A 13,529-nucleotide genomic window follows, 5' to 3' on the forward strand; every position below is an offset into this window, starting at 1 on the left:
ACTCGGGAGGCTGAGGCAGGAGAACGGCGGGAACCCCGGAGGGAGGGCTTGCAGTGAGCTGAGATCACGCCACGGCACTCCAGCCTGGGTGACAGCGAGACTCCGTCTCAAAAAAAAAAAAAAAAAAGAAATACGTCAGGTGAATTTCCCAAACCAGGTATTTACTACCCATGGCCCCAGGAGCTGGGAAATCACTTCATTCCTGCCTGGGAGCAGGAGTTGCGGGTGTCTGGGAGCTGCAGTGCGGCGCTCACTCCCAGGCTGCCCGGCCTTCCCTGCAAACCTCCGTAATCCCTTCCTGCATGAGTTTCTGTGAGGCCACGCTGGGTGACCTCTGAGGTCTCCTTTAGGTCTGTGTGCTGAGACGCCTTGATGTGACATGGGAAGCAGGTGCAGGCCACAGAGTTTCTAGCAATGAGCCCAGCGTGAGATTCAGTGTGATGGGGTGGCCCCCAGAGGAGGACACACTTCCCTGGGAACATATTTGAGAGGTAAAAGGGCAGGCCCCATCTCCAGGCCTGGCGCTGGAAGACAGTTCCACAGAAAACAGAACAATGGGCACATCCCTGTGGAAAACAGCAACCTGGCATTCCAAACACACAATGCATGTGTTGGCATTCCGTCTTTAGTCACTAACACGTCATATGAGTTGGAATCTGAGGCAAGCTTCTCCTGCTCCTTTCTCCTATTTGCTCCCCACATTTGGTTTCTCTCTTAGAGCAAAGGAGAAAATATGCAGTTCTGGTGAGTGGAAGAGCCAGCAGCATCTACAGCATTTCCCCCAAGTGGTGGCATGCGCCTGTGTAAGCGCCTTACCTCACTGCCACTGTAAGCAGTGCTGTGAAGTCGGCACTATTATCATTCTCATTTTGCAGGAGAGGAACTGAAGTTTATAAAGATTAATAAAACATGTGCTTAATTTCACTTGGTTAATATGTGGTGCAGCGGGAACTAAACCCAGCGCCTGACTCCGAAGTCAACGCACTTCATCCCTGCGACGGCGAGGGCGAGGCTGTGGAATTTCTCTGCCACACCTAAGGCCCTCTACCCACCAAGTAACAAAAAAGCTTCACTGAAAGGGAAAGCAACAGGAACCCCGCCTTATAAGGAAAAAAACATCACAAGAGAGAAGGCTGCCAGGGAGGAGGAAAGAAAAATCATTTCCTGTTTTCATTCCTCATGCCTATTAATATGAAATGGTAGAAAACATCAGAAAGGTCACCATTATGTCTTTCATATATGCCCACTTGATGTGGTCTTATTTATACCCATGGCTTCATCACCAATGCTCTAGTAATACTGACTGCCAGATGCAGGTTCCTAACCCAAGCTTGCAAACCAGCATATTCAGCCTTTACATCCCCTCTAGAGCTCCTGCATTCCATTCCATTCCATTCCCCTTGGCACTCTCTTCCCTCAGCTGTCAAATATCTCTTGCTTGGATTAGGTTTCTGCCTGGACACTAGGCCTCCACGATCAACCCCCCGATTAACTGTTCCCATGATTGCAATTTCTCTAGCACATGTATACATCCGATGACATTGCATCAGTGCTCCAAATATTCTAATGCCACCTCACGGCCCATGGTGCTTGCGGCACTGGATTCAGACCTGCCTGCCTCAGCACGGGCTGTGTCTCATCCAGCACACACCACAAGCCTGTGAGTTCAGGGGCAGTTTAGTAGCCTGTTTCCCTTGTTCAGTCCTAGTAGATGAACGGCTGAGAACTACATGAATCGTGCGAAGTGCTGACGGGTCCCTTACTGATGGCCTGTCCCTAAGGAGACTCGACTCAGAGTAAAGAACGGGCCTGTGCTGGGCCTGTGTTTCCATCTTGCATCGCATGCTATCTTCTGAGGGGTACTGTTATCTTCATGTTTTTTATTGGTGAAAAAACAGAAATGCTGAGAAGTTAGATAGTAAACTTTTATGCAGTCCACAGAGCTGGAAAAGGGAGAGCCAAGATTTATACCCCCCAGGCAGGACCTGGAGTGCTTGTGAAACACGGGTCCTGCTCAGTGGCCCATTCATTCCACAGCTGCCCTCCTTCCGTCTCAACACAGCCCCAATTTTCCCCTGAAGTGGGCCTCCTCCCAGCCTAGCCCCAAGCCATCCATCTTGCTCGACCTAAGGCAGTTGTGGTGCGGTCCAGCTACCTGTCCAGTGAACAGCTTAGGCAGCACTGTACACCACAAGTCTGGTCAATGTGGCTAGAGGAGGGGGTGCCTGTGCCTTCTGCAAAAGGGTTCTTTGCTCTCAAAAGAAGACATAAGTCAGGGGCTTTTCTATTTTTACTGTTGGACACTGCTAAACCGGAGCTAGGAGGTCAGTCTGTGGGCAGACTCACTGTTTATACAATCATTCTAATACAGTCTCACATCAGGGGTTTAGAGAGAAGGTGAGAGACCATCAAAGATGGCCATTTGAGGTCAATGTACAGAGAAGCGGAAGAGCACTGAGAGCTCAGCACTGGGATGGACAGAATGATTTCCCCATCATCTATCGCCCCAGAGGCAGGGGCTTTTCCTACTTGGGACTTAAACCTCAGTGGCCTGCTGGAAGCCACTGGTACTAGGCCATTGGTATGACTTCAGTAGAACTGGGATTTATGTTTTCATGATGCTCCTCATTGGGTCACAGGTAAGCTTTGTTGTGATGTTTGTGTTTGAGCCCACAAAAAAAATTTTAAAGTAATTTAAACTTACATGTTTGATATGAGCTCATTTTGTTACCTTAACAAAATAAGGATGTGCTGGGATTTTCTTTTCTTTTACCAGGTTAATGACTCTAGGAAGTAAACATGTGTAGTCATGGTCTAACTCAAGTCACTCATATCATAATATTTTAACCTGGATTTTAGGTTAAATAATGGATAAAGTACCTAATTAGGCTACTAATAAATCACTTCAGGATTTCACCTAAAATGTCAGTGACCAAAAGTAGATGAGTGTCCTCTTTCCCTGAAAACTGAGGATCAATGTGAGGTTACAGTTGAAACCATGGGTTATCAATGTCCATAGAATATACTGACCCTAGGTAAGTAGAAAAAGTTCTTGAATTGCCGGGCGCAGTGGCTCACGCCTGTAATCCCAGCACTTTGGGAGGCTGAGGCAGGTGGATCACGAGGTCAGGAGATCCAGACCATCCTGGCTAACACGTTGAAATCCTATCTCTACTAAAAATACAGAAAATTAGCCAGGCGTGGTGGCGGCGCCTATAGTCCCAGCTACTCGGGAGGCTGAGGCAGGAGAATGATGTGAACCCGGGAGGTGGAGCTTGCAGTGAGCCAGGATCTCGCCACTGCGCTCCAGCCTGGGTGACAGAGCAAGACTCCGTCTCAAAAAAAAAAAAAAAAAAGTCCTTGAATTTGCTTAACCAAATTTTATATATGCTCATGTGACTATCTGTTTTATACATGGATTTCTTTTAATCTCTGAAGGAAGACAGGAAACAGAGATACTAAAATTCACAGTCATAAAATATTTCCCCCTAGAGACGTCCATCTTCCTTCGCTTCTCTCCCTACTGCCTAAAGTTGCTTTGTTAGCAGGCCAAGTCAGACGTGGCCAACTGCGAGGTGAATTAGGCCCTTCTGTCTCACCACTCCTTCCTTTTTAATTTTCCCGAGGAAGTAACAGTGTGGTACTTATTAAGGCAGATTTTCCTGGAAGCTCCAGGTCTCATTAATAGCCGCACTGATGAGAGATTATTGTCTGACTTATCTTTTGTAAATTAGTGGGCGATGGATTCTCTCCACATGGAGCGGGAAAACAATCTCTGTCTTCTTTTAGTTCCAGAACACACCAAGCTCTTTAGCACTCGGGGTCTCCGACAGTCCGTCCCTCCCCAGGCCACCTGCCCTCCCCTGCTCTCCTTCACCTCCCCTTACTCATTGCCAGGTCCCAGACTAAAGCACTCTTGCTCACAGGGGACATCTGAGACGGGTGTCCCCGCCACCCTCCCAGCCCACCCTTTTGAACAGCACATCTTACAGCTGGTTGTGTTTTACTCACCCGCATGCTCGTCTGTTGAACACTGGCTCCCAGACCGACTGAGGCACTGAGGAGCGGATGATGCAGACTTGGTCCCCACCCTCTGCAGTGGGTACCGAGTCTCCATCATCTACCACCCAGTGCCTCAATATTCACTGAAACATGAAAGCAGGAAGGCGAAGCAAAGACCTTTACGAGCCTCAAGGGTATCCGACACCCAGATCAACAGGGTATGCAGGGCTTCCCTGTGCTGTGTGGGGCAGAGTTAGAACTCTGAATCTTAATCCTGAGCTGGGCTGGGTATATGCCTTGAACAAGTCATGGTGCCTTCTAAATATTCTCAAGTGCAAAACATGGATGAGAAAATGAGAAATGTCATAGAAATTTTTTTTTAATGAAAGAAAGAATTCATATTAGGTGACAGGTAAAGACCTTTACACACACACACTTCTCTCTCTGTTTATAGTGACCAAGAAATCAGCTTCCCACAACTTTACTAATAATAATTCTTGAAGATGACAGTCTATTGTTTGAAATCATTTTCCATGTATAGTTATATGAAAGATATAATGAAATAACTGCTAATTAAATCTATAAATATACACGTAAAAATTACCTTGTCATTTGCAGTGCACTACCAAGTATAAAATTAAACGTGGTTCTGAATTTTTCCCCTAGAACTCTAGTTTTCATTTCTTAACCGTCTAGAATAGCTCCTTTAATAAAATTTTATTTTTTGACATGATGCTTGTTTGATATTTTAAAACTGTACTTTAAACCTGAAATTTCACATTAATTATTATATTTTTAGAACTGCAAAATGACACCGTATTTCTGATAAATTACTGAATGAGTAATATTTAGCCAATTTTGCTTTCTGTTGCATGTACAGTTCTGAGTGTTCATCAATATTCAATGAAATCTCCATTAGTATGTGTGATATTTTCAGGTTTTCAAAAACAAGTGAACTAGGCACTAATGTGGTGACGACAGTAAAATGAGGACCTGAAAGAAGCCCCCATATGTGGGAAAAGCCTGCTAACAAAGAGGCACTGCAACAGAAAGACCTCACAGGAGAGGCCCTTCAACCCAGGATCAGTATTTTATGGCATCAGCTCATTAATTCCTCCAGGTCCCCAGGACACAGATATCAATGATGGTGTCTGGCTCATTATCTCAGACACTGAAACTGAGGCTAGGGAGATTTTCAGTGTTTAACCAAGGTCAGACAGCATGTCGCAAAGCTGGGATTCAAACCTCCTTACATGTCTGCTTTCAAAGCCGTAGCTCAAACCACTGATCCTTGTTGCTTCTCAAGAGACATTCTCCAGAATACTCTAGGATTAAGGGAAACATTAATCTCAAAATCTTGGTATGTCTTCTGGAGGGTGGGGCGGGGTGGGGAGTGGAAAGAGGAACCCTGAAGTCCCTGATTCCTGTGGAGATCAGGATATTGGAGGGCTTTTTATATCTTAAAAGTTCTGATTGGATTAATAAAACTAAGAGATAATAGAAAATCTGGACCAAATTATATATAAATTGTTTAGACACATAAACATCAGATATACAATTCCACTTAAAAGCATGCCTGTCCACACATGGACACACATATACACAACAGGCAGGTGCAAGCCATTCCCAGAACATGTTGTCTTACTAGTTCATCATGGTACTAAGTTTGTGACTCCTCTGAATGATTTCCTACAAGCAAAACATCCATCACTTTAAAATAATGTTAAGAAACTCTAGGATAATTGTAAAAAAGGGCAAACGTCAAATGTTAAATCTTTATGCATAGAAGCAGATGAACAGAGCAGCATGCCTCTGGCATTCCCAAGTCCTCGCTGACATTCACTCACCCTTGTTTCAGGCTAAAGTAATGCAGGGTATTAAGAGGCAGTAATGCACCGCAGCCCATCTGTCCCATAAAAGCTCAATATGTAAGCTTTGTAGAAGGCAGGTGATCATTAACTGTGGTGAACCAGGTGTACATTATTTTAAGCAACTACATTCTCGACCTTTATTCTCAAAGTTTCTAATGGCAAACGAACCAACAGAGAAACCAACCATATCTGCCCTCCTTGCAATTTTTTTCTTCTTTTGGAGTCTGATTTTCCCCTATTGCTGCACCTCCTTTCCTTCTCTGTTTAACCAAGGCTGGGGACCTTAGGCCATCAGGCCTGGGTTCAAGTCTCAGCTTTGCCATTTATTAGTTCTGTGACCAAGGATACCCTGGTTTCAGATACTTTCTATGAAAATGGGATATAATAACGATACCTCATAAGGAAGTGAGGTCTGAGGTACGCAAAATCCTGAGCACAGTGCCCGGTACACAGCAGGCCCTCACTAATTGTTAGCTGTTAACATAATTATTCTTTCTTTGTGGTCTCTCCTTTGGCCACCTTGAAAAGCATCTGAGATAGCAAATATGCACATGCTCTGTGAGTGGCAGAGTGCCACGCATTTACTAACTCTCAGTCGAGCATCCAGCTCTGCCCTGCAATTGTGTGACCCCTGCACGCTCAGGCTCTGACCACTATCTTGTTTTAGAATTACAGCTGAAGCAATCTCTTGCAGCTTAGAGTCACTAAATTCAGAGTCCTCAATGCGTTTCTAAGGTTGGCTCCTATTCCTGAGTTTGGTATTTCTGATGATACAGCCTTTACGAGAATGGTATAGCATTCTCTTCCATGTCTTCTTTTCTCCCTTCCTGACTTTTAATCTTAAATTCAAGCCCCTATCAGCTTATTTAATTAGTGTCTACACTTGTACTCTCAAGGCATGACTGGCGGTGACCTTTACTTACTTAACTCCAAATCTTCAGGGGCTCCAAAATGCTTTTTTTTTTTTTGTGACGGAGTCTCGCTCTGTTGCTAGGCTGGGTTGCAGTGGCGCGATCTGGGTTCACTGCAACCCCTGCCTCCCGGGTTCAGGGGATCCTCCTGCCTCAGCCTCTTAAGTAGCTGGGACCACAGCTGTGCGCCACCACGCCCAGCTAATTTTTTGTATTTTTAGTAGAGACGGGGTTTCACCATGTTGGCCAGGGTGGTCTCTATCTGTTGACTTTGTGATCCGCCCGCCTTGGCCTCCCAAAGTGCTGGGATTACAGGCGTGAGCCACCGTGCCCGGCCTCCAAAATGCCTTTTAAATAACTTCTGAAGTCCCTGCCTGGCCAATCTCCCTGTTTACTGGGTTTGCCCCTTCACACTTGTTGCCTCCAGGAAATCCTCTCTGCCAAGTCCACCCATTTCTAGGTCCTTGAGCAAATGGCTCCTCTACCAGAAAATGCTTATCCTACCCTCAGTGGCATATGCTATCCCCTCTATCAATTCTCCAAGCATTTTATCAGGAGGCAGCATGTTCTAATGGAGAAGGAATGGGCTTTGAAATCAGGAAGGCTTATTTCGAAATCCTAGCTCAATTTACTAGTTGCACGACTAGGGGCAGATTATTTATTCTCTGAATGTTTGATTCCTTATCTATAAAGTGGGATAATAATACCCACCTCACCAGATTACTGTCATAATTAAATTAAAAATCCACAAATTATCAAAGAGAGTCTTTAGGGCACAGAGGAAAGCTTAACAGATAGAAGATAATTTTTCCATGTCCTTTTCAACCAGTATTTTCACGTTTTGCTTTTGGGAGAATCATGTGTGCCCCCATTTGTCTCCCTGGCTGGATGACAGGCTCCAGGACAGCAGGATCTTTGTGGAATTCACTGCTGCATTGCTCACAGCATCTAGCAAGCTCCCAGACATGGGTGATGGACACATACTTGATGAATGAATAAAAGAATGATACCACATTCTTGTCAATATATCACTGGAACCACTAAGTATGGGAACTGGAAAGGACCTCAGAGATAAATCATTGACCCAGTGTCGTTCTATAGATGAGGAGTGTGATGCTGAGAAGCTAAGCGACTTGCCCATGGTTAGCCAGTGAGGAGCAGCGGCCACTCAGCTCTGCTCCTCCTTGCCCGCCGAGCCCAGGGCACGCACACTTCAGCCGGGCCTCTCCTTCCCTGCGAAGCAGCTGGGCAGCGCACCACCACCTGTCGCTCCTCCTGCTCCTGCCGACAAAAGCATTTCCTAGGAAAGTGGTACCTCCCTCACAACTATGCCACTGGGGGAAACGCCCACAAACAATAAACAACACACCTGTACTGTCTCCAGTGCCGGCATGACGCACTAGATTAAATAGGGAACGAGAGCTGGCTTTTAATAATCTGCCATCCTTCTAATATTTTTTTAAAAAGCATACCCCACCGTACCTTCGTTGGTGAAAATGTCCAGGCAGAAGGCATGGCTGGCCGAGGCAAATGGAGAAGTGAGGCAGCCGCAGCTGCGTGTCTGTCTCCGGCCTGGCTGTTCCCCTCTGGTCTACAGCCCCGTTACAAAGGTCTGTTTTACTCACTGCCTGAGCTGATGCCTCGCTACTCTCATAACCAGCTAAGCTAACGTGCTCATGGGAACTGTTCCCAAGGATGGGACTGCATGTTTCTGGGGAAAGCCTTCCTCCTGGGCCTCCTTTGTTGTTGGCTGGTAGGAATTCTAGGCTAGATCACGCGGCAAATGGAAACACACGGCAACACGTTACCCACTGGCCTGTGCTGACAAACTTGCTGCCAGATGAGAAAGGCATAGAGTGGCTTATATAATGATAGGATTTAGAATTTTATTTATGTGACAACTACTATATCCTTAGTAGCATACTTAAGGCCGCTGGGCTTGCAGTTTCCTTAAATGAAGGCAGTACGTACCTAATTCTTCCTCTGTGTCCCATGACTGTCACAATACACTACGCTGTCAGTTTTGTTTCTGTTGAACCACTGGTAATCTTATTATTTTGTGTGTGTGTGTGAGACAGGGTCTTGTTCTGTCGTGTAGGCTGGAGCGCAGTGGTGTGATCTCATCTCTGCTTCCGCCTCCCGGGTTCAAGCAATTCTCGTGCCCCAGTCTCTTGAGAAGCTGGGACTACAGGTGTGTACCACCATGCCCGGCTAATTTTTGTATTTTAGTAGAGATGGTATTTTGTCATGGTGGCCAGGTTGCTCTCAAACTCCTGACCTCAAGTGATCCGTGCACCTCAGCCTCCAAAAGTGCTAGGATTACAAGTGTGAGCCACTGCACCCAGCGCCCTTGGTAATCTTAAACACGACTAAGACACCAGGTCATAACACAGCAAGTCTCTTGTGCCTGCCTAGCTGGGCGGAGAGAAGCTGGACATCTGGAAACTAACTTGATGAAGTGCTGCTGTTCAGTGTGACCGGGGGTAACTCACAGAACCTTCCAGAGCCTCAGTTTCCTCTTTTGTAAAAGAGGCAATCACCAGTACCATGTTCAATACCTTCTTCTGACGAGTACAGCCATGTGAAATACACACGGACACTCACGGAAAACCTGTGGTTTTCAACAGTGGCGCTCATCAAAATCATCTCTGAAAATCTTCAAAAATACATCCTGATGTGTAGTCGGAACTGGCAACTACCGTTGTGTGGTGCTCGACAAATATAAAGAATTATTGATATATAGAGGGCTGTTCATTAACATGCAAATGAAATGACCATATATGCTGTGAATACAACGAAAGACTCTAATAATTCTAGAACAGCAAACAGAGAGCCTGTCCCTTAGAAGTTGAACATCCCAGATAAAAATGCTAAATTGGATCAATAAACCCTGAAACGTCCTAAATAGGGACACATGGAATGCTCTGATTGTAAATTACTGGCTCTTCCCTAAATCTAGTAAAGAAAATTAACTGCTAAATGTTATCATAAATGCTACAGAAACATTTTTTACCTAAGCTATACCAAGAAAAAAAACCATATAAATTAGGTCTTCTCAATCTTTAAGCCACTAATTTTAATCACTATCAGTCTGGAAGTTTTAAATGACTTTCTCCTGAACCTCCCCACCCCATCAAGTAATTATCAGAAACATCGATTTCATTCCATATATTCAATAGTACAAGTTCATAAAATATTAGCCTATTAAGTTAACATAAAAATGTAATGCAGTGGAATGAAACAGCAGAAGGAATTCCATATAACATCTGCAAACTGGGTCTATAGAAGGTTGATTTGTAATATTTCACTGACCACCCCTCTTCCCCCACCTCCAGCTCCCAAGCCCCAGGGTGGGTGAGAAAGGAGGTTGCAAAGGGGATCACGTGCTGGACAGAGAGTGGCATGCAGGATCTACGACCGCACAGGACACGGACAGAAACATCACAAGACAACCCAACACCTCGTACAGATGAAAAAGAAAGGCGGATTCACAAAGATGCAGTAACTTAACCCAAATTACATAGTGTCAGACGGGGGCGTCGGGGTTCAGGTCTCCTCACCCCAGGCCTGGGACTTTTAATAAACAATGCCATTCTAACAGGATGGTGGATGGGATGGATAGATGGAGCAAGAGTGACACAGAAACACTGTTTCTTTTCTGTACAGAATCACCGAGTCCCCTACCCTGCCTACTGTGAGACTGAACTTTTATTATCATTTTTTTCAGATGGAGTCTTGCTCTGTTGCCCGGGCTGGAGTGCAGTGGTGTGTTCTCAGCTCACTGCAAACTCTGCCTCCTGGGTTCAAGCAATTCTACTGCTTCAGCCTCCTGAGTAGCTGGGATTACAGGCGTGTGCCACCACGCATGGATACTTTTTGTATTTTTAGTAGAGACAAGGCTTCACCATGTTGGTCAGGCTGGTCTGAACTCTTGGTCTCAAGTGATCTGCCTGCCTTGGCCTCCCAATGTGTTGGGATTACGGGTGTGTGCCGCTGAGCCCAGCTGAGATAGATTACTATGGGCCGGGCGCGGTGGCTCAAGCCTGTAATCCCAGCACTTTGGGAGGCCGAGACGGGCGGATCACGAGGTCAGGAGATCGAGACCATCCTGGCTAACACCGTGAAACCCCGTCTCTACTAAAAAATACAAAAAACTAGCCGGGCGAGGTGGCGGGCGCCTGTAGTCCCAGCTACTCGGGAGGCTGAGGCAGGAGAATGGCGTAAACCCGGGAGGCGGAGCTTGCAGTGAGCTGAGATCCGGCCACTGCACTCCAGCCTGGGTGACAGAGCAAGACTCCGTCTCAAAAAAAAAAAAAAAAAAAAGAGCTAGATTACTATTAAATACTACTACACAAACATAGGACAGTTTTCAGAGTCTGTCTTTACTAGGCTACTAGTAAAGTTCCTCAGCCACCGAGATCATATACACAGAAGGAAATTACTGATGCTGGTAAATCCCGTCATTTTTCAGTAACTGGGTTTCACTGGCTGTGGGTATTGGGAAGGCTGGGTAGTCACGCCAACATTTATATATCTTTTAAGGATGATACGTTGCTGTACTGGGATGTCAGGGAACCAGCCTGCCAGAAAACCAGGAGTCTCACCCTGGTCCTGCCATTATTCTGTTGTAAAGTGTTGGGCCGGTTTTTCTTGGTAGCAGAATATATGGATAGCCTCTCCCAGCTACTTTGAAGGTTCACATGTTAATGTACGGAGGAGCACTTCAGAAAGTTTAAGGCATTAAACAAAGCAAAGGAAAAAACACATGTCTTTGGTATGTTACACCTCTCGGAAGTGTGTATGTTCCAAAGTATTATACACCATCCCTGAGAAATACACACTAGTTGACTCCTGTGGCTAAGGACAACAGGCAGAGAGAAATGTCTTGAGATACGTTTGGAGGCAGGCTGGACAAACCCAGTGTTCTCATTTCACACACAGTTCTCCAGAGGAAATACACAGATTTATAATCTGTTATTCAACAGTCATTTTCTCAATAGGATGGTATCATCTGTCTTCTGGAGTGTTTGCCAAAATAGGAGGCAAAGAGAGAGAATGAATAACCCTTATCAAATCCAGGATGACAAAATGAAGTTAGCTCTGAAGAGGAAGACTGTGCTCCAAAGGACAGCCTAAGCTCAACATGTAAGGCAGCCATTTATAAAGCTGAGGCTCACAGTCCTTCTCTGCAGAGTGGCCCAGAGGCAGCTCCTTCCAGCAAGGCACTGTGCTTCAAGTGGAGAGCCCCTGGGTCCTAGGAGAGGACGTGGGACCACAGGCGCCCGCTAATGGTCCAGGTCTTTGGAGTGGCTGGGGCAGGAACCCATGGTATGTATGTGTGCAAGACTGTGCCTGTGCATTTGCTATACTGAACTCATCACAGCATTCCAGAACACAGTGGCAGCCAATCCACTAGTAGCAGAAAGAATAAGCTGGGGGCAGAAGCCAGGATAGAAGGGCAAAGAGATAAAAAGGAAAGCAATGGTGCATGTGTGGAATGGCTGGAGCCGCCCGTGCATCTTGAAGGACTTCTGGTCTGGGTGGGTGACCTGAGGAGGCTCCTTGCTGAGCTGCCTCATGCTCTAGGTGTCATTAGAATAATGCCCTGTCTCAGATTTGTTTTATGCAACCGAAATCCAGATCTCTTATCTTCTGTTTTGTGCTAAAACAAGAAACAGAAACACCCAGCTCTTCTTCAGGAAGGGGTGGTGGCGGGGAAGATGGATAGGAGAGTATGGGTGGGAATCTGTACTGCAAGGCAGTCCTGACATCCCAGGGGCAGCTCTGCAGCTGCTCATGAACCTGCAAGGGTTTCAAATCACAATAGACACGATGGGAATGTCACAATTCTCCCCTGAAGCTCTCGCTTTAGCCCAATTCCATCTTCTTAAGAGAAAAATAAACACAAACCTCTCTGGCCTTTTGAGTTTTTCCTGGTAAATAAGAGTGAAGCAATGCTAAGCCCCACTTTCCAGAATTTCCCCCTTCAAGTCAGATAAACAGTACTGAGCTACAAGGTCAGTGAGTTAGTGACCCTAGCAAAAGAAAGAGGAAAGCATTCTTCTGTTCTCTTACAATCATATGAATATTTGCTCCTTTATAAAGAGTTACTGAGTGAAAGCACTCGATGTGAAAAAGTATTTTCCCTAGATCATCAGGAATAGCCTAGTGTGGCAAAAGTTACCATTTAATGCCTACATTTTATGACACATAATTTCAATAAACAAACATGTAAATAAATAAAGACTTAGGTATCTGCGACGGACTATGATGCAGTACTCTGATAACTGGTAGTTTATTGCCAGGTTCGGATTGTAGTTTATTTGTGAAGGAAGATCCATAGCAATTACTTCTCATACAATCAGATAGTCACAACCAGTAAACATTATGAAATGTTCTTTGCATGAGCCCTGCCAACAGGAAGTATCTAAAACTAAAAAAAAAAGAAGACTGAAATCTTATATTTTCAACAGTATGCCTTAACTACAGAAGGAATCATGTAGGCTACTTTAAAATAGAAGCAACAGAGAATTCCCAGAGGTGGCATTTGGGAGTGAGATTTGGTTTTCATTTTACCTGGCTTAATAATGAAAACACGAAAGATGGCTCCCAGTTTCTCCGAGATCAACATATTAGTCCATTTAAAGAAATGCCACAAGAGGCTGTTCGTACTTTTCTTTAGAAGACAGATTTAGTTTGTTCTTGTTTAAAATTGAATATATCTCTCAATTTTAACAGTGTCTGA

The 13,529-nt window shown here is 45.2% G+C and overlaps 1 protein-coding gene across 3 annotated transcripts in view; it reads right to left on the reverse strand.

The window, feature by feature from the left end:
* The window catches only part of LYRM4 (LYR motif containing 4), a 172,909-nt gene that overhangs the window by 36,302 nt on the left and 123,078 nt on the right, over window positions 1-13,529 (reverse strand). The gene's annotated exons all lie outside the window — the stretch shown is intronic.

Source organism: Rhinopithecus bieti, unplaced genomic scaffold (assembly GCF_001698545.2).
Source record: "Rhinopithecus bieti isolate Rb0 unplaced genomic scaffold, ASM169854v2 scaffold_14232, whole genome shotgun sequence".
NCBI lineage: Eukaryota > Metazoa > Chordata > Mammalia > Primates > Cercopithecidae > Rhinopithecus > Rhinopithecus bieti.